This window comes from Mesocricetus auratus, unplaced genomic scaffold, assembly GCF_017639785.1.
Source record: "Mesocricetus auratus isolate SY011 unplaced genomic scaffold, BCM_Maur_2.0 Super-Scaffold_2245, whole genome shotgun sequence".
In the NCBI taxonomy this organism is placed as follows: Eukaryota; Metazoa; Chordata; class Mammalia; order Rodentia; family Cricetidae; genus Mesocricetus; species Mesocricetus auratus.
Genome location: NW_024429180.1, coordinates 9,706,682 through 9,733,540, shown reverse-complemented (window position 1 = coordinate 9,733,540; position 26,859 = coordinate 9,706,682). Strand labels below are relative to the sequence as shown.

At 37.2% G+C, this 26,859-nt stretch overlaps 1 long non-coding RNA gene across 2 annotated transcripts in view; it reads left to right on the top strand.

Annotated features, from left to right (window-relative positions):
* LOC121137432 overlaps positions 1-9,028 on the top strand; it is a 50,528-nt gene extending 41,500 nt beyond the window's left edge. Inside the window, exons 3-5 of one of the 2 annotated variants that reach the window (XR_005874664.1) lie at positions 1,992-2,154; positions 3,783-3,842; positions 8,920-9,028. This is a non-coding gene — a long non-coding RNA (uncharacterized LOC121137432). Of the gene's footprint in view, positions 1-1,991; positions 2,155-3,782; positions 5,298-8,919 lie in introns of those variants that run through there. The other variant, XR_005874658.1, reaches the window with a different exon arrangement.
* The last annotated feature ends 17,831 nt before the right edge of the window (positions 9,029-26,859 follow it).

Below are 26,859 nucleotides of genomic sequence, written 5' to 3'. Positions count from 1 at the left end.
AAAACCAACTCAAAGGATAATGTGTGTGTGTGTGTGTGTTTTAATCCATCATTATTGGAAGACTAGATAGGCCAGGAGTAGGGGTACAAGCTTTCAATGCCAGCTTTGGTAAGGAAGTCAAATCAAGTGGATCTCTGTGAGATTCAGAGTTCCCGAACAGCCAGGGGTTTCAAACGCCAACAAACACACAAAAAAAATCTTTAAAAAAGCAACAAACAAACAAACAACAACAGAAAAAAACAAACCCACCCAACCAACATAAATCAAAATCAAAACCAAAAAACAAAGTCAAAAGATGGTTTTAAATATTGGGGAAAACTTGTGTCAGGGTTTGAGGCAACTGGTTACCTTTTATCCACAGTTAAGAGGCAGGCAATAAATGGGTACAGGGTCACATACTGCTCACTTCATCCTCCTCATACAGTCCAGGATCCAAACCCTGGGGTTAGCTTTGCTCATATCACTAAGTCATAGAAATACTTCTTAGACAGTCTCTGATGTTAAAGTTGTCAGTATCAGATATGCCTTGCAGGTGTGCCCTCCTGTTAAGTAGACAACCAAAGTTATCCATCACAGAGACCAAAATAAGACATAACAGAAAACCTGTTAAGACTGATTTCCAGTTCAAATTGCATACCGTAGATGGTGTGAAAAACCTGGCAATGAGGCAGGGGCCAGGAAGAATGCAGTGGATGAGATGAAAAACAAGTGTGCCATCTACTGAGGGAACTGACTAACTCAGGTCAGCAACAGGCACTTGGCTTGCTGCCTATTTCAAGAGGAAATCCATCCAGGCTTGAAGTTTTCTTTCGCATAGCTTGTTATTGGTTTGGGGTCTGAAAGGGCCCCACTGATGTATACTGTGGTATGCAAAGTAGTCAGTAATTCTCCCAGGATATATAGGAAAAGGTCAGCCCATTTTCACAGAAGCCTCTGCTGTGAGTCGCTTGACTCCCAGAGAGGCAGGAAGAGTGGTCACAAACACTGTTACCTTAGTTACCTAAATGGAACAGCATAAAACAACAAGCTGTATTTAGAAATGAGTATGTACACAATTATCTCTGTCATTGAAAAATGACCTTAAATTAAGCATTAGCTGACTGTAAGAACAGACACCTACACCTGCTATGAATGTCACCAAGAAGCAATAGATTAACTCAAGAGAGGAACTTAGACAATGGTCATCCAAAGTTGTCCTTCCCTTCCTTCCTTCCTTCCTTCCTTCCTTCCTTCCTTCCTTCCTTCCTTCCTTCCTTCCTTCCTTCCTTGCTTGCTTGATTTCTGTTGCAGTCATAAACACCATTAACACAAGCACGTTGGAGAACAAAGGGTTTATTTCAACTTACTTGTGATAGTCCATCATTTGTGCCATGCCACAAACCCAGGGCAGGAACATGATGCAGAAGCCAGGAAGAAATCCTCAGTACTGACTTGTTGCACCTGGAAGGTTCAACTAACTTCCTTATGCAGTCCAAGTTCACCTGCCTGGAAATAGCATTGCCCTCAGTGGGTGTGGTCCTCTTACGTCAATTAGTAGGATAAAATAACCCATAGACATGGCCACTGACCTATCTGGGACAGTTCCTCAGCTGAGATTCCCCCTTCTCAGGTGTGTCTATTCTTATATGAAGCGAATGAAAATTGCACAACCTACTTGGGAGATTTTGAGAGCTGAAATTTGGAGGGAGAGAATATAATTAATTTTACTACCAAAAAATACTGAAAGGACATAAGAAAAAAATTCATCTCTGGGAAGTCATGTGTTGCTAGTTCCAGTCATCTTCAATACTTACATGTTATACCACTGGCTTAAATTATGTCCTTTACTATGAGCTGTAAGTCAGTATGTAGAGAGCACACAATGTGCATACAGACACACGCAATCACAGGCCTCATAATTTCATATGCTTCTACTTACTGCCTTAAACCAAAATTATCAGGGAAAACTGTTGATACTACTCAAAGATGCCTTAATTTTATCTGTCACCTAGATGTCCTACAACAGAAGAATGGATGAAGAAAGTTGGTTGCAATTCATACAATTAAGTATCACTCAGTCATTAAAAAATCGCATCTTGAAATTTGCAGGCAAATGGATGAAACTCGATAGAAGCATCCTGAATGAAGGATCCCAGACCCAGGAAGACAAATATGGTAATTTTTTACTTATATATGGATATTAGCTGGCAAGTCAATGATAAGCAAGCTATAACTCATAGAATGACAGAGGGTAGGTATACAGTAAGGAATTAGAAGCAGCATATATAGGTCTCATTAAGAAAGGGAAATATAAGGGGCAGAAAGAGATATCTTAATAGAGAAAGCCACTATTGGCTTAAGGAGAAACATGGTGCTAGGGTAACTCCCAAGAATCCACAAGGAGGATTCACAGCTAAGACTCCTAGCAATAGTAGAGAGGAAGCCTGAACTGGCATACCCCTGTAATCACATTGGTGAATGCCGCAACTACTATCATACAGTCCTCATCTAGTAATTGAGGGAACCAGACACAGAGATCCACAACCAGGAACCAGGCCCAGCTCCAGGAATCCCGTCAAATAGAAGGAGGAGGGAATACATGAACAAGGGATGTCAAGATCATGATAGATAAATCTACAGAGACAGCTGAACCCAATTCGTAAAAACTCATGAACTCTAGACCTAAAACTATGGAAACTCTAGAGGACTGAACTAGGTCCTCCATATTTGGGAGACAGTTGTGAAGCTTGGACTATCTGAGGGGACCCAGGCAGTAGGACCATGATACAAACCTGGTACAAGAGCGAGCTTGTTGGAGCCCATTACTTAGGGTGGGATTCTATGCTCAGTGGCAGTAGGACCCAATATAATCCTGGTACATTAGCTAGATTTTTGGAGCCTGTTCCCTATGATGGGATCTCATGCTCAGCATTAATGCATGGGAGTCTGGCCTGGCCCTGGCCCTGTACAAATCTATTTTGCCAGACTATGTTGACTGCTAATGGGAGACCTTATTTGTGAGGAAGAGTAGACCGGGGGAAGTGAAAGGGGTGGGAAGAGGTGTGGGAGGGAGAACTGTGTTTGGAATGTAAAATAAAATTGTAAAAAATGAAATAGATGGAAGGGAGCCGGTATGGTACTGGAAGACCCTGTGAGGAAGAAAAGAGGGTATTGTGAGATACTTTTAAACATAAATAAGTTTAGGAAATTTTCTTCCTTGCATTGCATTTTGATAGACATTTTCTTGGTCTCACTCCAATTACCTATTCCCTGAGATTTAACAACCTCTCTAAATGTTTGTCAACCTCTGATACTAGAGCAGGTATATGTCTGATCCCGATGGGACAGTATTGACACCTTAGATCCAGCAATCTATGTTACAAGTCTCTCTTGAAACTGTAGTTCTATGGAGTTGGACTAATGACTGTTGGCCTGTATCTCACATTCATTATTCAGCAGGTGTTTTTACTTCCTTAGAAACATTCCTAGCTGCACTTACTCTCATCTTTGTCCCAAACCTACCAAGTCTAACGAATCCCTTGATGCTTTCCTTTCCTTGCAGGTGTTTGTATTTCGGGTTGTCATATAGCTCAGACTCACACAGGAAAGCACCTTTAGATACTGGTTTCTTTTACTTAGTGGTATATACTTCAGTGTTCACCACATTGATTCATGTCCTCATAGCTTATTTCTTTTTAATACTAAATTAACTGATAACCTGTATTTGCCACAGTTATTCCAGATTAAAGTTGGCCATTGCATGAGACATTAGTCTGCCTCATTTTTCTTCTCCATTTTCCCAGGTTCCTACACCTCCAGTACAGTAAGATATATGATATATCTTCGAACATCTGTTCTACACTGTGAGTCAGGCATTTCGCTGAATTACTCTGGAAGTCAGAAGCCATGGTAGAATGCTATAAAACTCCTGGAATGGGTCTTTCCAATTTGAATGAGTTCATGATGTGCACCTGTAGGAACTTTAAGAGCTTATCAGAAGAGCACTCATATTTGGATTTGCCAGTACCAATGCATCCAAGTGTGTGGTGAAGAGCTAATGACTTTGCTTTCTCTATTTCTCTGAAAAACAAAATTTCACCAGAGTGAATGACAGTTGTCAAGAACACAATTTCAATATAGATCGCTTGTCAATATAGAGGGAAATACAAACCCTTGTGCATTCTGATGAGAATGTAAGTTCATTCAATATGGAAATCAATATGGAAGATACACAGAAAAATAATTGAAATAGAACTAAAATATTTCCCTGCCATATTACTTCTGGATATTTGTCTGAATCTAATTTAATGTATCACACAGATATTGACACATTTTTTACTGTAGCATTGTTAACACTCATTAATTTATAGAACTATCTACATACCTGTTGGCAGAGAAAGAAAGAAAATGTGCTACATAGACAAAATGGAATTTCATTCAGTGATTAGAAAGAATAAAACTCATTTGGAAAAAATAGCAGAAGATGGAGACTCAGAAAGAAAAATTGTGCATCTGCTTTGAGATTACACCTTACTCCAGCCAGAATAGTCAAGATTAATAATACAAATGACAGCAGATTTCAGTGAGCATCCTGGGGAAGTAGAACACATACCCATTGCTGGTGAGAGTGCAAACTGGTACCTGCACTACGGAAATAAGTGTGGTTTTCTCCAAAAGCAGAAAATTTATTTACCACAAGATACAGGTATTGTGGTATTCATGGGCATAAATCCCAAAGACCCTATACCTTGCTTCTTGCTATTCCATGTTTATTGCAACTCAATGTTACTCCTGCTGTTTATTGCCCTCAATTTTAGATTCTGGGTTCTATTCAGAAGGAGATGCAGAAATATTACAGGTTTCATAGATGGTGAATGACTCCAAAAAAGAGTATTTTCCAGACAAAAGAGACCGGTGAAAACTCAGAGACTGAAATAACACATGTAAGACCTGAAACAAGTAGAAAACAAAATCCCAGAATTGAGAATGAGAAGTGAACAAAAATATCCAACCCCTAGCCAAGAAGCTATTTGCAATTTGACACCTATGAAGGAAAATAAGTTTTTCCATGAAGACATTGGGTATATTAACCACACTCCAAGGCAGACACCATGATCAGTAATAGGTGTGTTGGTTAACAGAAAATGGACTCCATATTTTGTGTGTGCATTCTTTTGAGTTTCTGTATTGTTTTGTTTTGATGTTTTTGTCCCTTTTGGTGTATTTTTATTTTGAATTTTGGTTTTGTTTCTGAGAGAAAGAACATGAATTAGAGTGAGTACAAAGTAGGGAGGATCTGATAGGACTCTGAAGAGGAGAAGGAATAAAATCAAATTGTATTGTATGAAAGATATAAAGTCAATAAATACAAAAGTATCAAATATTTTCACTCCAAATGGTCCTTACATCCTAGGTTTTGTGTAAGTGTGCAAATTATATATTTACATTCACATAAAAATAGACTTGAAGATGTTAAAGAGGAACAGAGGGAAGTAACTTACTCAGGTAAAGGGGAGGTTGTAACAGGATAGACTTCCTAAGAAGACAATTTGGAAGTCAATTGCTGTTTAGAGTGTGATATGCTTCATTTTATAAGAGTCATTGGCTATATGCTTGACATCACTTAATGTTTTTTTTACATAAATAGCATTTCAGTTTTTATAACTTACCTTAGGCAATTATTACTTTAAATATGTTGGCCAGATGGAAAACCATGGATATATAAACAATTTTAGTTTTTAATCAAGTAAGTCCTGAGTTGGCAGAATTTTCTGCAAGTTCTACTGGAAGCTTAATACCTTTTTCAAGATATGTTTTGCTGGATACAAACAAATTGAGTCAATTTTAACTTGCAGTTCCCTGCAAAGAGGTAAGCTGCGATCACACATGGAGACCAAGAAGTAAAGGGAGAGAAAGAATGGGCAATGCTCCAGTGCCCTCACTTCTTTACACTTGGCTCTCCCTCTTAAAGGCAACCCTACCAGTCAACAGCACAAGGATTTAATACATTCACATCAAAGCATTATCTGTGACTGTTGAAAAGGTTTCTCTTTGTAGCCGCTTGAGTTTCTTCTCAATATTGACCATGTTTTAGAATAGCAAATTTATGAGACAAAAGTAAATTCTTGATATTTCATGGCACATAGCCTTATGAGGACAAACCTGTATCCACAGAAAATAGAAGCAGATGCTACTGTCCAATGGGTGGTATGGCAAAGGAAGTTCAACCAATGACCTTTATTAAACACAAGTCTTTAAAGTTAAGCAAATTTTAAGAATTGTAAGCAAACAGTTGGGGAAATTTTAATCCTATCTAATAAATCCCCAAAGCCCTTGGTGATTCCAGGCTGCAAAGAATGGCTATCCTTAATATCTTTTCATTAGAATAAATTTTCCTTAAAGCCTGAAATTTAAATATGCTAAATTTACAAGCATTGCCTCTATGACTTCTGTAATCAAACTAACTCACCCTAGTTTTATCAAGAGTTATAGGGCAATGCTGAGATGTTTCTGGCCAGTCATCACCTTAGATTCACTTACAGAAGGTATTTTTTTAATTCACTATCATTGATTTTGTTTATTATCCTTATTCATTTCTTTGTTGCATATGAGAAAGCCTTAATTTTCTGTACTGATTTATTTATGGCTGGTAAAGATACTGAGGGATGAATCATTCTAGACTGCAGTAGAAGTGCTTATGGATCCACATACTTAATATTTTATGGAGAAAAATGATCCCTCATATTTCATTCCAATAAAAGATATGTAAACTAATGCATTCTCAGCATACAAATAGGACTTGTTTCTCCCAGCTGTTCCAACAGTGTCTCATTTCTTTATCAAAATCAGAGTTACCAGGAAAAGTAAGAAGCTGTTTTACTTCTTTGCTTCTGAAAGTGTTTATGGGTTTTGTAGAGGCTAGATGATAATCCACGATTGCCACATTTCCAGTTTATATGAGTGATCTTATTAAGTACATAATAAGACAAAGTAAAAGAATACATATCAATAGATGACAGATGGAGAGATAGATTGATTACAATCTATAGCTAATTAATAGAATGATAGATGATGATGATACATAGACATGTTATATAATGATGTTAGATACACAGACAGATAGATGATAGATAGATAGATAGATAGATATAGATGATAGATAGATAGATAGATAGATATAGATGATAGATAGATAGATAGATAGATATAGATGATAGATAGATAGATACATAGATAGATAGATAGATAGATAGATAGATAGATAGATAGATAGATGATGCATGGAATGATTCTAGACAGACTGACAGACAGATGAATGATAAACACAGCAATTGATAGCAAAGTACCACCAGTCTTTCAGCATATACTGACTAGGAAGCCCCACTGAGCAGTCAGCTGGAATTCACCGTTAGGCTTTCTTGCCAGGGTTGAGAATCGTCTGGCTAAACTTCCAGTTTCACTTTACTGCAGTAGTTACTTTTATGTTTTTGCAGAAATAGTAATATCTGTTATGGATACCCTCTTGGTGTTTTAAGGGACAAGACGTACTTATTGTTAGGCTTTGAGTCAAACATTTTCTCTAAATAAGCAGGAGCAACACTGCTTCCAAAGCAGGTGGTCGGTGAATTCAAACAACAGGTAACAATTCATCAATGTAGTGGACACTGCAGTGAGTTTCAGAGATGCTTTTTATTTTGCACTGAGGTGCTTTCTCTTTCTTCGAAAGAAGTTTCACAACTAAGAAAAAGTTTTTCATTGTGCACAAGTCTCATTCATAAACTTAATGGTGATAGTTATAGTTACCGTGTAATATTTGTCATATGAATTTAAAATGTCTACCTCTTCCATATTGCTCATCTTCAAAGAATTCAATGTTAGTCATACAGATTTAAAATTTTCTTTCTACTAGGGAGTCAATATATACTTTAATAATATAAAACACTGGTGAGGTAGATGCAACTATTAAACTTGAGTATGAGCAGTATATCATGCCTTAGGATTCATATATAGTAGGGGACATTAGCAATTAAGGAAAACCCAATGGACTAATATAAAAAGGATGGCCATAGCTATCTATGGACTGATCAGTAAAAAGAACTTCATAAACAAAGAAAAGCCATTTAAAAATTCAAAATTGCTAATTCATAATTGAATTGTATATGCTATTCTCCAATTACTATCAGGAATCTGGGTCATTTTTATTCACAAAACTGTCTAACACTTCCAGAACTGTGTTTGAAACACAGTAAATAGCGTCAACCAGTTCTTTAATTAATTAAAGAATTTTACCTAACCTTTTCAACCTAAAGTACCTAACAGAGTGCCCAGAATACAGATCACCCTGCCATGATTCATAGCATTAATAATTGGCAAACATTTATACTAGTTATGAGAACACCATCACCTTAAACTTCCATATTTTTTTGCCTCTATTCACTGCACTCTTTGTGGTGGTTTTGAATAAGATTGACCTTCATGGGCTTCTATATTTGCTTAGTCCCCACTTGATAAACTGTTAGGAAAGGGTTACGTGTTGTTTGAGGAGTATGTCACAAGGGCTAGGCTTTGAGGTTTCAAAAACACATGCCAGGCTCTCCCTCCCTCCCTCCCTCCCTCCCTCCCTCCCTCCCTCCCTCCCTCCCTCCCTCCCTCCCTCCCTCCCTCCCTCCCTCTCTCTCTCTCTCTCTCTCTCTCTCTCTCTCTCTCTCTCCCTCACTCCCTGATACCTCAGCTACTTTTTCAGTTCTAGGCCTACCTGTATGCTTCCTGCTATGACAGTAACAGACTAACCCATGAAACTATAAGCAAGCATCCAAAGAAATTCTCCATTTAAAAACAGTTGCCTTGGTCATGGTGTCCTGTCACACAGAGGAGCAATAGCTGAAGCACTATGCAACTAATAAAGACTTTTCATGGTTGTCTTTTTCTCCCCATTAACAGATAGTCCCTATGAAGCAGAAAATTTCATATTGCTTTCCTGTATGGATAGTTTATGCTAAAAGGCAAGCTGTGTTTGGGAAGGGTCAAGGTCAGTACTCTCTCGAGAGTGACAAGGTGAGTAAACACTTAACTATATAGCCATATAACTGCACTATATTTGTATGAAAGGTATTTTTATCCCAAACAATTTTTCCACCTAAACTTAGAAGTACATATCATGATAAAACTCAAGTTTCAAGTCCAAGAAATCATAATCTTCCATTAAAATCCTTTACCCAACATTTTAGTTCATAAGGGCTGATTTTTGTGTGTTTCACATTCAAAGTGTCAGCAACAGTTATCAGATCTGAAGGGTTTAATTGCTATAGCTACATGGGTCACAACTCAGATTCTGGGGATGACAAAAAAGTCTCACAATTAAATTATAGCATCAGAAATAGCACATTAGAAAAGATGAAAGTTATTCTTTTTATAAGCAAGCATTTTCATATTACATTGAAATGTATTTTTCAGTCAAATTACACACTTGTTCTGTATTTTCTTAATAACTTTAGAAAGGACTTGCAGAGGTGACTAATGTTTCTGCATACAACCATACCATTAGGAACTTAATTGGGATGTCTCCACAAGAAGAGACAACTGCTTTCTTTATTAATACCTTGACTTGTAAATAGAACAAAAATGACACTGACTCATCTCCTAGTATACTCACTCTGCAAAATGAGTGGTATTTTTCCGACAAGCAAATTCAAGCAAAGCATTATTAAAGAAACATGGATACATTGCATAATAAAATGTGTAATTTACTTTCAAACTGTTCAACACTTTATTGTATACCATAGCTGAGGATTCATTGTCTGTGATCTAAACTTTCCCCATCCAATCTCTATGCCTTCTTACTTTCACAATGTTTTGGAGTTTTAAATGTTTCTTTGTTTCATCATGCTCATATTTAATTGGTTAGATATTCATGTTTAATGCATTATTAGCCTAATCATGAATTTATGAATTTATTAAATAATACCTGCAGAAGCTCAACATCTGGTTTATCAATCGTCACATAGCTAGTTTTGGGGCTGCAATCTTGTCTTTAAATCAACTATAGTGTCACCAGAAATTTAATATAACAGTAGCATCACATAAGGTTTATAAGGTAATTCTAATAATAATTCTACAAATATAGGCATGCCTCCCATCTTAGCAATAGAGTGTGGTGATATACTATTTATGATTTATTAAAACTAGCCTGAGGACTCAGAAAGCAAAGTCAGACACAAACCATAGACTCCAGAAACACACCTTTATTCCTAGCAGCCAGAAACTAGGAAGTGGTGGTATAAATCTTTAATCCTAAAGCTCAGGGATAAGAGATAGATGGATCTCTGTGAGCCCAAGGCCACCAAGATCTATACAAGACTGATCCAGTCCTGAAGAGAAATAGCACCTGGGATCTCACACATGTAATTCCAGCATTAGGGAGGTATATAAGACAGAAGCAAGGTGTCAGTATCAGACACACATTCTCCATCCAAGATGTGGAGAGGAAGACATTCAGTCTCAGGATTCTCCATCCACACTGAGGACAGGCTCCAGGATCAACCCTTTGAGTCTGAGGTAGTGGTATGAGCTAATGGCTAACTACTATGCTTTTATGACCTTCAGATTGAAGTTTGAGCACCAATGTCTGGGTCTTTTATGTACAGTGCTATACTAGAATGGCTGCGGTAGGAAGATTAATAGCTGCAGACCAGCCAAAGGTCCATAGCAAGACCTTGCCTCAATAAAATAAGCTAGTTAAAACAAATTGTCTTCTGTAAAGCTAGGGGTATAGCTCAGTGGTAGAGCACTTGCAGAACCTCAGATTCAATCAGCATGACTGAAAAACAAAAAAACAAAAAATAAAATAAAACCACAAAAATGTCCATGAATCAAAAATTCCAATCTCCATGAATTTATTTTGCATTTTCATTATTTCTTCTACTTTTTGAGATGATAGTATATCAAATGTCCATTAATCAAAAATTCCTATCTCCATGAATTTATTTTGCATTTTCATTATTTTTTCTATTTTTTGAGATTATAGTATATCATTTCCCTCTTAGTTTTTTCCATATACTCTTCATACTCTCAAATTCATACCCTCTGATATTAATTTTGTGACACACACACGTGTGCACACAGACACATGCACACACACACACACACACACGTATATAAACATACATTCCTAAACGTAACCTGCTATCTGTACCATATTGGTTACATGTATGCATTTAGGTTTGGCCGCTTGGTACTGGGTAACAACTAATATTCTCCTCTGTGAAGGAAGAGTGTCTACTGACCTCAGTTTCCCTTAGTTGACTGTAGTTCTTTATGTAGAGCTTAGGTCTCCTGCTGCTTCTTGTAGTCAACCAATCAAACTGCAGAGTTATGGAATCCTATCCCAATGGATATATCTACAAAACAACTGCATTCAAGTCTCAGAACTTTGCAGAAGAGTTTGAGGAGAGCTTGTCAGAACTGGAGAACCAGGGGTGTAGATAGAGACGTCAGGACTATGCCTCTAGCTACACCCAAAGACACAGTCCTAGTGTCTCTTCCTATGCTGGGGTTTGGCTGTGACCTTTTCTCCTAGTACAGCAAAGAAGTTGAATCTATCCTACAGGTTGAAATATTAATTTCCACTGATTAGTTCCATGAAGGGTATACTGTTATATAATGTGATTTAGTCTTCATTGTCAATGTAACCAGATTTAGAATCACCCAGAAAACACTTTTTGTAGTGCCTGAAGGCTAATTTAAGGACATTTAACAGAGGGGTACAATCTGCCCTGAATAAAAGCAATACCATCCTCTGAACTAGAGTGAGTGCAGAGAAGCCAGTACTACTTGATCTCCTAGCTCCCCCTCTTTCTGCTTCCTGTTGCTCTGAAGTGATGTTGTCACATTAGTTCACTCGTGCTTTTTCTGCCTCGTCATCATTACCTTCCCAAAGAGTTACCAGAAATAAATTGTTTCTCTCCTATGTTTCTTTCTGTGAAATTTTGTGCAGCATGGCAAGAAACAGTCACTAATAAGTACATATTTTAGTTTTAGGGTTTTCTTACAAAATAAAGACTTCTCTTATTAAATCAAGGTGAGTGTACCAATTAAACTTCAGTCTTAGTTTATTTATTTAACTAAATGAGAATAGTCATCACATGCTGCCTATGTACAAATTACTAAATTCAAAAGATAGACCAGGTAAATGTTCTCTTACAGCTAATAATCCAGAACATTCAGGTCACCTTCAAGGCAACCTAATAAAATGAACGAAGAGAGTTCCTTACATACAATGCACTATAGAAGTCTATATATGAATTAATTAAGTAATCTGAAACTAGCAATCAAAATTCTTCAAAGCGCTCAAATCAGACACTCATTTTAAACCCTTAACAAAGCTTAACAATTTAATTCTGATAATCTGTTTAACATTAGTGACTTTCATATTAAATGGCAATTTCATTTAGTCAAATTGACACTTGATTTGTATTTTAGTATTTACCTTAAGTGATTGCAACATATACACAATTGCTTACCGAGGAAATTAAAACACTCATATTAAATTCCGTGGGGAAATCAAAAGTCTAAAACAAATCATTATAAAAGGTTTCCACAAGGGGCCAATGGATGTGAAAGCTTGTTGTTGTGAAATAGCTTGCTATATAATTACTGGCCTATCAAGGCTTTGTGGAATGCTTGATTTTGATACATTTGAATATTTAACAGAACTAAAAATTAAAAGTACATCTTTAAGGTCTCAAATGTAAGGTTGTTTACATTTTTTAATGACAATAAACTACATGATATACTCAATGTCGTGGGAAATCCTGCACTAACAGAGAATCCCTTGTTCTTTAGGTTTTTTTCAAAGTTGCAAATAGAAAACAGTGTCTCGCCAACCTCCACTCACTTTCATTTATTACTTTCTGAAATTAACAGAGCTTCTCACCTTGCTTCAGGTATTCCTTAATTAGCATCTTTGGGTATGACTTATTAAAGCTTTTCTGGTATTCTGATATTAAAATCCCAGGGTTCCATAAAGGAGACTGTGTCAAGTCTCTTTTACATACTAGAAATGAATTTCAACACTATCTGTCTCATTTATGACTACGGGTTTTTTTTCCACTTTGTTCTTATCCATATTCAACACATTTTATATAAGGTTTCTCATTTCATCTCATCCAACTCTGCCTTTATGTTTTTTCGGCACATCTTTTCATGACATGCTGAATCCTTGTTTAAGGCTGTCTTAAATTTTTGTTAAGTTTATAAAGAAGATGAATTGGAATGGGGTGTTGGGATCTGAGGTCTGTACCTCCGAGTCAGTGCTGTCATCTTCACCTCATGTGACCACGGAGAGATCTAAGAGAAGGCCTATTATCGTTGCATTGACTTTCTGCTCTTTATCCGCTTTGAATACCTCCCATTGCACAGCACTCGGACATAGAGTTGAATCTCCTCTCATTATTATTCTTGTTTCATTGCTTTCCCATTGAGCTTTCCCTGCGATCCCTAAACAGAAAACAAATTAGTGGAAAGTTACTGACATGTCAAGATAGAACAGACATGCACAAGTTTCTCTTGCTCTTCTTACAAAAGTTACTAACCCCATTATAAGCCCCAGTCATGGCCTTTTCTCACTCCACATAATTCTATAACACTGAACCTCTCAAGTACCATTAATATAAGAATTTGCAGATCACTGGCTTCCAGGGGTTCAGTTAAGTGTTTAGCTGTGGAGTGATGAGCAAAGGGGTAAAGAATGGGCTGGTGAAACCAACAAAAACAGTTGACCTGAACAAGGGGGAGCTCGTGGACACCAGACAGATAGCTGGGGGGCCAGCATGGGACTGATCCAGACTCCCAGAATGTGGGTGTCAGTGAAGAGACCTGGACAATCTATAGGGGCCTGGGCAGTAGATCAGTATTTATCCCTGACATATTAATGGACTTTGTGTGTCCATACCACAAAGTGGGATGCTGTCTCAGCCTGGACTCTTGGGGGAGGGCCTAGTCCCTTCCCTGAATGAAATGACAGACTCTGGATATCCTCTTTGGTAAAGGGAGTAGAGAGAGCATGAGAGGCTGGGGGGAGGAGCTGGTAGGAAGGTGTGGAATGAGGGAAGGGAGAGAAGGAGCAAGTTTGTTTCTAATTTAAAAAAAAATGTAATAAATAAAAAAAGAGTTTGTAGATCATGTTTCCAAGGCTAGATTCATTGGAAGATACGTTGAAACTTTAGTATACCCATCACATTTTAAACTTTATCTTGTCAGGTTCATCAAAGCACAATACAGTACTGTGAATTCAAGCATACATTCTAATACTTTACACAAAAAGTACCAGTCTTGTACAATTTTAGAGTGTTTGTTTTGAAGTACTACTAATTACAACCAGCTATTCCCAGCTTTAAGGTCTATAAAGGTCAGTGTCCCTCAAGAATAAATTAAAAACAACGGTAATAACCAAGCTATATCCTTGAGAATCTTAGATATTATAGGTTAATTTGATTATTATTCAAAGAAAACCACAGTATAGTTAAAATGGAAAATAAGATATGATGCATAAAACTAAAATTCCAAAAGTAATCCTAAAATAAGGTACTCAGATAGTGCTCAAGAGGGAAAATTTCTCTAGATAGACATCTGCTTCGTTTTAAACCTTTTAATTTAGAGATTTCACAGCCATAATTTTTATACTCCTCAAAGTTCAAGGACAGTAAAACATTCTTCTTCTTCTTCTTCTTCTTCTTCTTCTTCTTCTTCTTCTTCTTCTTCTTCTTCTTCTTCTTCTTCTTCTTCTTCTTCTTCTTCTTCTTCTCCAGCATCATCATCGTTGTCACCTCTGCAAAGACAGTAGGACTCACTGATTGAACAAAATTAGTTTGGGAATTCTCACAGGTGGTTGCAAATATCTGATATACTTTTTGCCTTCTTCCAATCATGATTCCTTCTCATGAAGGTAAGTGTGAGCAAACAAATATCCTAAAACATCTGAGCAGTTGATAGTAGAGCAAATTATAAACACCTATGCATACAATGTGATTTGAGAATTAAATGCTGGCCACAGACTCATAGCTGAAGGTTCAGTCCTCAGCACATGTTATTACAGGAAGTTCTGGAAATATTAAGAATTGGAGCATCCTAGTGCATTGAAAACTTTCTGGAATCTATGATGGTAATCCTAAAGAGGACTTCTAGTAATGGGGGTGTCCTAACTGGCAATGTCTTGTAGCCAGATAAGGCTTTCAGTGTATTTAATTAAGCTCTTGGCCAAGGGAGTCCAGTAGAAATCTCCAAACAACACAGACTTATGCAATGACCCAGGGTTGCTCTCCTCTTACTGACACCTGGGCCCCATTGCTGAGGGCAGTAGCTACACAAATCATTACACACTGAGGAGTCTAGTGGGTACCTACATGGAGCCTTCATCTCTACATCCTAGTCTCTTTGATGTGGAAACCAATTTTTCAGGCTAATAAAAGAGAAATATAGACACAAACTCAGCTCAAAATATTTTGATCTGTCTTGCCTACAAAACACACTAGGGTAAGGGCAACATGGAAATTGTGGGACTGACCAAAAAATATCTACTTTTATTTAAGGACCACTACAGGAGAAGGAACCCATACATACATAGCTTGCGTAACCAAGAACCAGACATGAGACAGCCCAAACACCTATGGTAAAATAAAACATAACTGGTAAAAGAATAAAAAGTAACAAACTGATTCCTAATGGCATTCTGCTATACTCATAGATTATTGCCCATTACCTTATCCAGTCATCATCAGAAAGGCTTCCTCTAGCAGCAGATAAGAATAGATGCAGAGACCCACAGGCAGACATTATGTGAAAAGAGACTTCCTGGGAGTTCTCTATCAAATCCCTCCCTTCAGACCTCACAGAATTTCACAGAACAGGCAATATAAAGATTCTAAGAGTCAGAGAGGCATACAAGGTAGTAGTCAATCTAAGGTACCCTCTCCACTATTGCTTTGATTGCCTGTTGGTGTCATCCTAGTAGATCTCTGGAAATCTCATTAGTGCCAGATCTCTTCTCAAACCTATAGTAACTCCATCTATTATGGTATCTCTCATCCTGCTCTCCTCTATCCTTCCCCCAACTCAACTTTCCTGCACTCTATGTCCTCTTCTCCCATTCTTATCTCCCCCTCACTTTACCCCAGCTCCCTGTTCCCTTCCCCCTTGCTCCCAGTCCACTCTGGAGATACTCTTCCATTCCCCTTCTCTGGGGTATAAAGCATATCTCTCTAAGGGTACTTCCTGTTTCCAAGACTCACTGGAAGTGCGATTGTAGACTGGCACTCCCCTGATTCATGTCTAAAATCCATATATGAATGAGTACATACCATGTTTGTCTTTTTTTGATTGGGTTATCTCACTCAGGATGGTTTCTTCTAGTGCCATCCATCTGTCTACAAATTTTAGATTCCGTAGTTTTTCCACTGAGTAGTACTCCACTGTGTACATGTACCACATCTTCTCTATCCACCTTTCAGGTGAGGGGCATCTACCTAGAGTATTCATCCATTGGCTGAAGGAAGTAGAGGCAGACACCCACAGCTAAACACTGAACTGAACTGGAAACCAGTTGCAGAGAGGGAGGAGTAATGAGCAAAGGGAGCTGGGATTAATAGGTGAGGCAAGCTTGTTTCTAATTTAAATAAATAAAAAGATAAAAACTTACCAAACTACAACAAAGGCTGAATGACTGAATGATATATAAGAAGGAATGTTTCTGATAATTGTCAGTCAGATATTCCCCCCTAAACAAAAAGGAGTCAGAGAGGTTGGAGGATGCCAGGACAACATGGTACTCTGAATCATTTAAGCATAGCACATATGAACTCACAGATACCAACATGGGTCTGTACCAGATCTTCTGCGTAGATAACTATCAGTTTAATATTTTTTTTGGTTTTTCGAGACAGGGTTTCTCTGTATTGTTTTGGAGGCTGTCGGTCCAGCCTGGCCTCGAACTCACAGAGATCTGCCTGCCTCTGCCTCCGGAGTGCTGGGATTAAAGGCATGTGCCACCACTACCCGGCTTCAGTTTAGTATTTTTATGGGACTCATGACTATGAGATAAAGTGGATCCTTGACTCTTTTGTCTGCTCTCAGAAGTTCTTTATCCTATTGGATGGACTTTCATATCCAATTTCAACATGAAATTTTTTGCGTTGTCTTGTATATTTTTTCCTCTTTTTAAAATTTGAATTACTTTGTCATGTTTGCTATTTTTTCTCTTAGAAGCCTGTTCCTTTCTCATGAGCGATAGAAAGCCGGAAAAAGAAGACCAAGATTCCCATTGTTCAGTCTTTTATTCCTTCCCCCTTAACGCCCCTAGCCATGCCCAAAAGTGTGCCTGGCTAATAATGTAGCTCACCGCTTACGTCCATATACGTCTTTAGTCATGCCTAAAGTGGGTGTGTTAAGCCACTCTTTTATTACATCATCTGTATGCGCCTCTAATAAGTCAGATGGCTAATGGCAGCACACGGCTTCCTCCTACAGATATGTACTAAGACAATATGTAGAATTCAGTTATGAAAGGAGGGTTTCATAAATATTTTAAAAAGGAGAAAAAGCTAATGAAGTAAAGGAGAATGTGGTGGTGATTCCATAAAGGTTTTCAGGGTCAGCTCTTATAGAGGAACCACAGCCTGCAATACTAGAGATGGTACAGAATATTACACCTACTCTAGTAATCACAAATAACTTCACCAACTCTGGTCTTATTTGGAAAATAAATTAAACAATAATAGTCTTAAACTTAGACAAGAATTTGAGATATATTATGTGTTCTGTGATTCAAACATCAAAATATTCAAGGGAATTGTAAGACGGAACGATGAAGTCAAGCAATGAAAGGATACATGACTTGTTTTAATTCATTAAATTTGAAATGGAACCATAAGGGAACTTCTGAGTGCTAATGAGAGCACATCCTCATGAGTCTCCTTCACAATCTGCAGTCTGCCACTTTGGATTGTTTCTACAGAGTATTCCAAGGCAAAAGTCCATATTAACGTATTTTAATTAATTCAAACAATTCATATACATATTTTAATTTGACTCAATGGTCACCGAGATTCAATAAACACCCTGATAAATTTAATTTATAATTTTCAGGGATGTATGGCTGAACACAAAGAACCATAGGCAACTGAGTAAAGCTGAAAGCATGAGAGGTGATCCTCTCCAGGTAAGAGCAAACCAATTGGTTGTACAATGAGTGCCAAATGATCAGTCCAGAAAATCCACATACAAGTAACATTATGTGAGCTCACAGGTTATATTTAGGAGTATATATGTGTATGCCAACACATATATGTATTCCATAACAATGATGAAAAAGAAGCCACAACTTTAAAAGAGAGTGTGTAGCGGTATATGATAGTTTGGAAATAGAAAAAGAGAGGTTGAAATGTCATTATCAAATTTAAATAAAAAGATATTTTTTATTCTACTCACTTTTGAAATTTATTAAAGAAACTTCAATACATGAATATTATTTCATATTTCTTCCCTACATTCTTGTTTTTGTAAGGCCAAATTATGATAGTTCGAATATGTAACCTTCCCATCTGGCCATTTCAGCTGTTCTTTAATATTGATAATCTGTAGATTTCTAGACCAGTGAAGATAAATAGACTTTTCTTTGATGATAACCATGCTCCTCTTCCATATCCTCATGTATCTATCCACTGGCCCTGCAGAACTACTAAGCGCAACAAATGTACCACTTGGAGTTTTGTTCTCATATAACTCACATAGCTGGTGGGTCATACTGGGCAGTACATGCTTATTCTGTCACTCGAAAGAGAATTAGCTAATCTACCCACAAGACTTCAAGCAATCATTGCAATTTTCTATCTGACTTTGTTGTTGAAGTTGTCTCTTATTTATTCAAACTAGTATCAGTTAAATTTAAATTTGCCATAGTCAATAAATATGCTCTTCTTGATATTTTTGTCTTTTTCTGTACTTGGTATCATTTTCCAGAGTAGATTTATTTCTCTTTAATTTTACTTCGATTCTACATCTTGAGTATCTCTTAAACATTTCAGAACCTATCATGTTCCTGTGCTAGTATTTCTGTAAAGGAGACCTTAAAATCTCAGATGAATAGTAGAGTGTCATCATTGTTTACCATCTTAGGTCTCTTGATAAGATGTTGAAATTCTTCCATAAAGAAAAAACACTAGTTTTAAGAACCATTTACTCCTACTCATGTATTGTCTTAAAACGGTATATGTGTTTATTTTGTAAGTCTCTTACATTATATAATCTCTTTGGAAGTTTTTGTCTACAACTCTAACTTTTAGACACTATTATTGAAATCTTATGGAGAAGAGACAGAAAAACTACACATCAAAATTATACATATTGCATGTCACATTATACATCAATGTTTGAGGGAAAACAGACCTTATATTTTAAGATTGCTGAAAGTGACAACATATTAAACCAAAGAAATATCTCACAAGGGAGAAGTGCCAAGCAATAAAAGAAACATTTAGGAAAAAAATTTTAAAACTTAAGAAATAAAAGACAGGGAAAATTGCAGAGAAAGAACAAACTCATGCTGTCTGAAGTGGCATCAATTGTCCAAGTATATGAAGGATATTTTTAAGTTTTTATGCATTGGGTAATCAAAATAATTTAACTTACAATTCAGAGGGAAGTTGTTTGGAAGTTACATTGGTTTTCCATGAAGACAAGGTTGATGTAACAGGGGAAGACTAAGGAGACTACCAGAATATAGATGAGTGGTCTATAGAAGACACTCTCTAGTAGAGTAATCCTTTGCTATAGGATGCAGCATGCTTTGAGAAATAAATGCTCAGGAAGTAAAGTTCAGAACATTTGGAAACATCCTGCCTGCGAGGAGAAGCATATGGATAATAAAGAAATATTTCTAGTGAATGGTATTTTTGGAAGGAGCAACCCTTTAGTGAAAGTGACATATACTGGGCGTATACGGGAAACTGCTGATGAAGCAAAAGAGAATCATAAAATATTCAAATGGATCTTTCAGTAGGTGATGATGCTTTCCCTGTCATAATTTTATATCTGAAAGTAGTTCAAATCAAACCTTAAAACACATAAATGCATTTGTGATTCAGTTATCTACAATAGGAAGCAACTATTATATGAAATATCTCTAGCATAAGAGAGTGTGAATAATGGAAAATGTCCAGCTGTTCATGATGATATTTTCTTACTTCTAGAAAGCTCATGTCCACTAGCTTTTTTCTAACCACCTCCGCTCAAAATACTAAAAAGTATCTTTTTTATGTTACAAAACACCTAATATTATCCAGACAATGAAATGCCTTTTAAAAATTTAATCACATAATTAGTGACCATTGATAGGCATCACATTTAGAGATTCTCCCCATGAATTATGCATGCATATATTTGTAAATAAAATATTAGATAAGGACATAGATGATAGACATATGAATATAGATACAGATGTAAGCTGAAGACAGAGACACAGAACTTTGTCAAACGAAAATGACATTATTTTAAAAACATTTTTATTATGAGTAGAAGTTAGTTTTTCCTCTTTGTGAGGTATAAATGAGTTACTAACCTTTATGCAGTGACTATGTTTTTAGTCATCCTTTTAAAATATATACATAACAAAATATAGAATGAGGTGAAACCAAAGCTGTATCAAAATTTGACAAGACAGTCCAATAGAAGGAAATTAGCTAAAAAGAAGTCCAAAGAGTCAGAGACTCAGTTGTTCATATGTTAAGAAATATCATAGAAACACTAAACTGGAAGTCATAGTATATATGCAGAGGACCTGATGCAGAGCCACACAAGCCCTGTACATGCTGTTCTGACTCTGTTTCTACTACAGACTGACACTGGGTATATCAGCCACTCTAGGGCAGACCGCATGTTTGTGAGTAGTTAAGCAACAGATAATGAACTCTGTAGGTTTCGGGTTTTTTTGGTATCTTTATTTGGTTACATTTTGGTATGTTGTTGTTATTGTTGTTTGTTTTCCTTTTTGTGTGATGTATTTTCGTTTCCTGCTTTTGGTGTTTCTGTCATTTGAGGTTTGTTGTTGTTGTTGTTGTTTGCTTGTTTTTTGAGAAGGAAGTAAAAGTTAGATGTGTAGGGAAAGAGATGGATCTGGAAGTATTTAGGGGGGAATAAGAAAAGAATATATTTAAATTAAACATTGTTTCAAGTAGTAAAAAGAAGATAGCTTTTATGAAACTCTGAATCACAATCATCCAGTCCTTACATACTTAGAGACAACTAAGCAATGCCATAATTCAGCTTAAAATCAAATTTCCCATTTTAAAAAGCTTACATCTTCATCAAGCATAGAGATGGGAAAGATACTTTTTTTAGATGTCCTCAAAATGGACCTGGATTCATATGTAAGTGTAAAAGAAAATTTTTTCCTTCCAAGTGTTTTTCTTGGACTAAAGCATACTGTGCATGAATCCAAAATGTCTCTAAAGTACTTGCCATACAAAACATAGTAGTTTTTATAAAATGCCTGAATTCTACATGTCAGAAATTAACTGAGGAAGTATTTCTTAGCCTCTACCGTAGTCTCTAAAGTCTCTTTCCCTTTTCAGTGTAGAGGTATTGGTGCACTTTACCTTTAAATGATGGGGAACAAAACTATGTATTAAAGTTCATGGAAGGAAAGTGATTTAAAAAGAACTCCCATTTATTATTTTCCATCATCATTTTCACATTTCCTGGACTGGTCTTTGATCGCAATTCACATGTTATACTTACACACACACACACACACACACACACACACACACACACACAAATATAGGTAGGTAGGTAGGCAGAGGAATAGGTTGGGTATAAATAGATGAATAGATGTGGATATATTGATTAGACATCAGGAGAGCAGGACAGAGACAGAGAGACAGGAATAGACAAAAACTTTATTGAGTGAGATTATCAGGATAGATGATAAAAAATTGCAGCATTGTTTTATACCCACTATTTGAATACACACAGACATTATAAATTTCTAAAATGACATAACAGAAACAAAGCAATTTGTATATGTAATTAAAACTCCCATTTAATTACTAGAAAGAATGCCTTTTTGGGACCTAAATATCCAGAGGATCCATCCTTTTATGAACATTGGAGAGCTTCCCATCTTCTGATTTCTTCTTCAATTTGTTTCTTCAAAGACTATTGGAAAGCATTACTGGCTGGTCAGAGTTTGCAAATCTATCATCGTCTGGCACCTTTTTACAAAAGCTCAGTAATATGGAGACTCCCTTAATCTACAGAAAAATTTCCTGCTCTCTACCTACCCATATCTGGAAAGTGTCCTTGGCCCTGGAGGACTGAAATCTGTCCCTGACATATGTTTAGCTTGACCCGGGGCACAGATTTCCTGCTAGAAGGTTCCCCTGCTGCATATATGATGACTAAAGCTTGTGTGAGGAGCCTTAAGACAGGACAATGTCACTTAATGCAAACTAGGGTTTGTCTACAGGCTTCCCAATCTTATATATTCCTTATATTCTAGAATGAAGTTGAGCTTATTCACATAAGACTGTCTCCAGGAGAACTCTCTTCTTTGTAACAATAGCTGTCCTAACTCTATTCCCTGCTTCTACTCCGTCTACTCTCACGGACCAATGCAGCTAATGATCCCAAGGAAGAAGTCGAGGCACAAAACATTTGAATATCTTGCTGTGCAGGTCTTTCACTGGCTTGTTTAGAGTTACCCAAAGATACTTTATATTGTTTGTGACAGTTGTGAAACCAGATGTTTCCATAATTTCATTCTCAGCCTGTTTATTGTTTGGGTATAGGAGAGCTACTGTTTCTTTCTTCCTTTTTTAAAAAATATTTTTGAGATTATTTTGTATCTAGCCTCTTCACAAAAGATATTTATCAACTGTAGGAATTCTCTGGTACTTGTGTATATCTTCTGCAAATAGTGACACTGTGACTTCTTTTCCGTTTTGGATCTACTTGAGCTCCTTTAATTTCTTCTTGCTCTTCTTTTTTTCACTTTTTTAAAATTTAATTTAAATTAGGAACAAGCTTGCTTCCTCTCCCTCCCCTCATCTCCCACTCCCTCTCAACCCTGCCCCAACCCCTTCTCCAATCCCTACTCCACCCTCCAAGGAGGGTGAGACCCTTCATGGGGGATCTCAAAGGTCTGTCATATGATCCAGGGCAGGGACTAGGCCCTCCCCCATGTATCCAGGCCGAGACATCATCCCTCCATGTGGAATGGGCTCCCAAAGTCCATCAGGATGACAGGGCTAAATCTATTGCCTGAGGCCCCAAAGGATGCTGAGGCCTCCTCATTTACACCCATGTTCAGGGGGTCTGGATCAGTCCCATACTGGCCTCTCAGTCATCAGTCTGGAGTCCATGAGCTCCCCCTTGTTTGGGTCAGCTGCCTCTGTGGGTTTTACCTGCCAAGTCATAAACCCTTTGCTCATCAGGCCTCCCTTTCTGTAACTGGGTTCTAGGAATTCAGTTCAGCGTCCATCTGTGGGTGTCGCCTCTGCTTCCTTACCCCCTTGGATGAAGGCTCTAGGATGGCATAAAAGGAAGTCGTCAATCACATTATCAGGGAAGGCCATTTAAGGTAGCCTCTCCAGTATTGGTTATATTGACAGCTAGATATCTCACTAGTACCAGATTTCTCTTCAAACCTTTAATGGCTCCTTCTATTATGGTATCTCTCATCCTTCTCTCCTCTTTTCTTATGCCTACTCAGCTATCCTGGCCCCCATGTCCTCCTTCTGTTCGCCCCTCTTTTTCTCCCAGCTTCCTCACCCTTCCCCATGCTCCCAATTCCCTCAGAAGATTCTGTCCTGTTCCCCTTCCCTGGGTTACCATGCATAAATCTCTTAGGTCCTTCCTGTTTCCCAGACTCTGTGGCTTGGGACTGTAGGCTGGCACTCCCCTGTTTCAAGCCTAAAATCAATATATGAGTGAGTACATACCGTGTTTGTCTTTTTGTGACAGGGTTACCTCACTCAGAATGGTTTTTCTAGTGCCGTCCATTTGCCTGTGAATTTCAAGATTCCATTTTTTTCCGCTGAGTAGTACTCCATTGTGTAAACGTACCATATTTTCTCTATCCATTCTTTAGTTGATGGACATCTAGGTTGCTGCCAGGTTCTTGCTCTTACTAATAATGCTGCTACAAACATAGTGGAACAGACATCCTTGTTGTATGAATGTGCATCTTTTGGGTATATGCCTAAGTATGGGGTTGCTGCGTTTTTTTGTAGATTGATTCCCATTTTCCTGAGGAATCTCCATACTAATTTCCAAAGTGGGTGTGTCAGTTGGCACTCCCGCCAGCAGTGGATGAGTGTTCCCCTCTCTCCATATCCTCTCCAGCATAAACTGTCATTGGTGTTTTTGATTTTAACCATTCTGACAGGAGTGAGATGGTATCTCAGAGTTGTTTGATTTGCATTTCCCTGATAGCTAAGGATGTTGAGCACTTTCTCAAGTGTCTCTCAGCCATTTTATTCTCCTCTATTGAGAATTCTCTATTTCTGTAGCCCACTTTTTAATTGGATCCTTTGGTGTTTTGGATATTTGTTTCTTGAATTCTTTGTAAATTTTGGAGATCAGCCCTCTCTCAGATGTGGGGTTAGTGAATATCTTTTCCCGTTCTGTGGGCTGTCTTTTTGTCTTGCTGACTGTGTCCTTTGCCTTGCAGAAGTTTCTCAGTTTCAGGAGGTCCCATTTATTAATTGTCGATCGCAGTATCTATTACTCTTCTTAAAACTTCAAATTCTAAGTTGAATACATATGGAAAGAGTGAAAAGCCTTGCTTTATCCCTGATTTTAGTGGAATTGCTTTAAATTTCTCCCCATTCAATTTGATGTTGGCTATTGGCTTTCTGTATATTGCCTTTATTATATTTAAGTATGTTCCATGAAATGTGATCTCTGTTTTGCATACTTTTAACATGAAGAGGTATTCAATTTTGTAAAGGGACTTTTTGGTATCCTGTGAGAAGATCATGGATTTTTTTCATTTTAGTTCTTAAATATGGTGGATCATATTTACTAATTTTCATAGGCTTCACCATCCTGATTCTGTGGATGAAGCCTACTTGGTCCTGGTGAGTGATGTTTCTGATATGTTCGTCGATTTGTTTTGTATTTTTTCTGAATGTTTCTGAATCTATTTTCAAGAGTAATGTGGATCTCTGTGAATTCCAGTCCAGCAAGATCTACATAGTTAGTTCTAGGACAGGCTCCAGAGCAATACATAGAAACCCTGCTTTGAAAAAACAAAAGAGAAAAGGGAAATTGACCTGTAATACTCTTTCATTGTTGAATTATAGTTGTATGATTTATGTATCAGGGTGAATGTGGCTTCTTATTATGAATCTGGCAATGTTCTTATGTCTCTGTTTCTGTGGAACAATTTGAGGGATATTAGTATTATCTATAGTTTGAAAGTGTGATAGAATTTTGCACTAGTCCATCCCTGAGCCTTTTTATGGTTGGGAGACTTTTAATGACTGCCTCTATTTCCTTTGGGGTTATAGGTCTATTAAATAGTTTATCCAATCTTGATTTAAATTTGGTAAGTGGTATCTATTGAAAGTATTTTATTTCTTTTATATTTTCCAATTTTGGAGTATAGGTCTTTTAATTATGAGATAATGGCTGTTTGGATTTCCTCCGTGTCCATTGTCCTGCTTTTCGTATCTGCTTTTGTTACTTAGGATATTTGCTGTCCGTCCTTTAGTGACATTTGATAATGGTTTGCCTATTATGCTGATTCTCAAAGAACAAACCCCTTTTGTCATTGATTCTTTGCATTGTTCTCTTAGTTTGTAGTTAATTGATGTGTACCTTCAGTTTAATTATTTCCTGTATTCAAATCCTCTGTACTGTGCTTGCCTTTTTTGTTATAGATCTTTCAGGTGTGCTGTTAAATTGCTAGTATGAGACCTCACCAATTTTATAGGTAGACACTTAGTGTTATACACATTCATGTTATCAGTTCTCTCACTTTGTCCCTTAAGTTTGATGATCTTTGCTCTTTAGATCCACTGACGCCCATTTACTTAATGATTTCTATAGGAGACAAATTTCCAGTATTTCTACAGAGAGAATTAATCACTCAGTTGAGGACAGTCCTTTACAGACATGCTATCCTTTCTTTTTCATTTTTGAAACCATTGGGTCCTTTTGAAAGAAAGTTCAAGACAGGCTTATCCTGAAAGGAAATAAACTCACAATGGAAAAACATTACTTATCTAAACTTTTAGTGGCCAGAATAAAACAAACCTATTTAAGGTCTAGTTTATAAGCAATAGGATTTGCGTACAGGCTGACATTGAGCCTTTCTCAAAGTGTGGCTTGCTAAGAATAGTACAAAAGTGGGGCAATGCTTAAAATACAATGCAGGAGAAATACCCCATTAGTTATCGTAAGCAAAATCAGGATTTCTAATGATCTGAAGAGATGAGTGACTATGACCTAAATAAGTTCTCTGAGAAATGGCCTGAGCCATAACTGTGTCACTCTGATTAACAGCCCCTACTTCATTCCAGCATGACTCTCTCATTAAAGAAATAGGTAAGACACAATTTAGTATTACATAAGATAAAAGAATTGAATGCAGTTAGTTTTGTCCCATTTCAGAGTTTATAAATCACTATTCAGGTCCCCTAACTTGAAAGAAAACTACAAATGGAGGTGTGTGATGGCAATACTACACTTTCAACACATTGCAATCCATCCTGTGAAATGAACACAGGAGAAATGAGTCTGAATTGAGACAAGAGAGTCTACTAAATGACGCAGAGAGAAAACCTGTGTATCTGGTCATGGATGTGTTAGTCAGGATGCACCGTGATA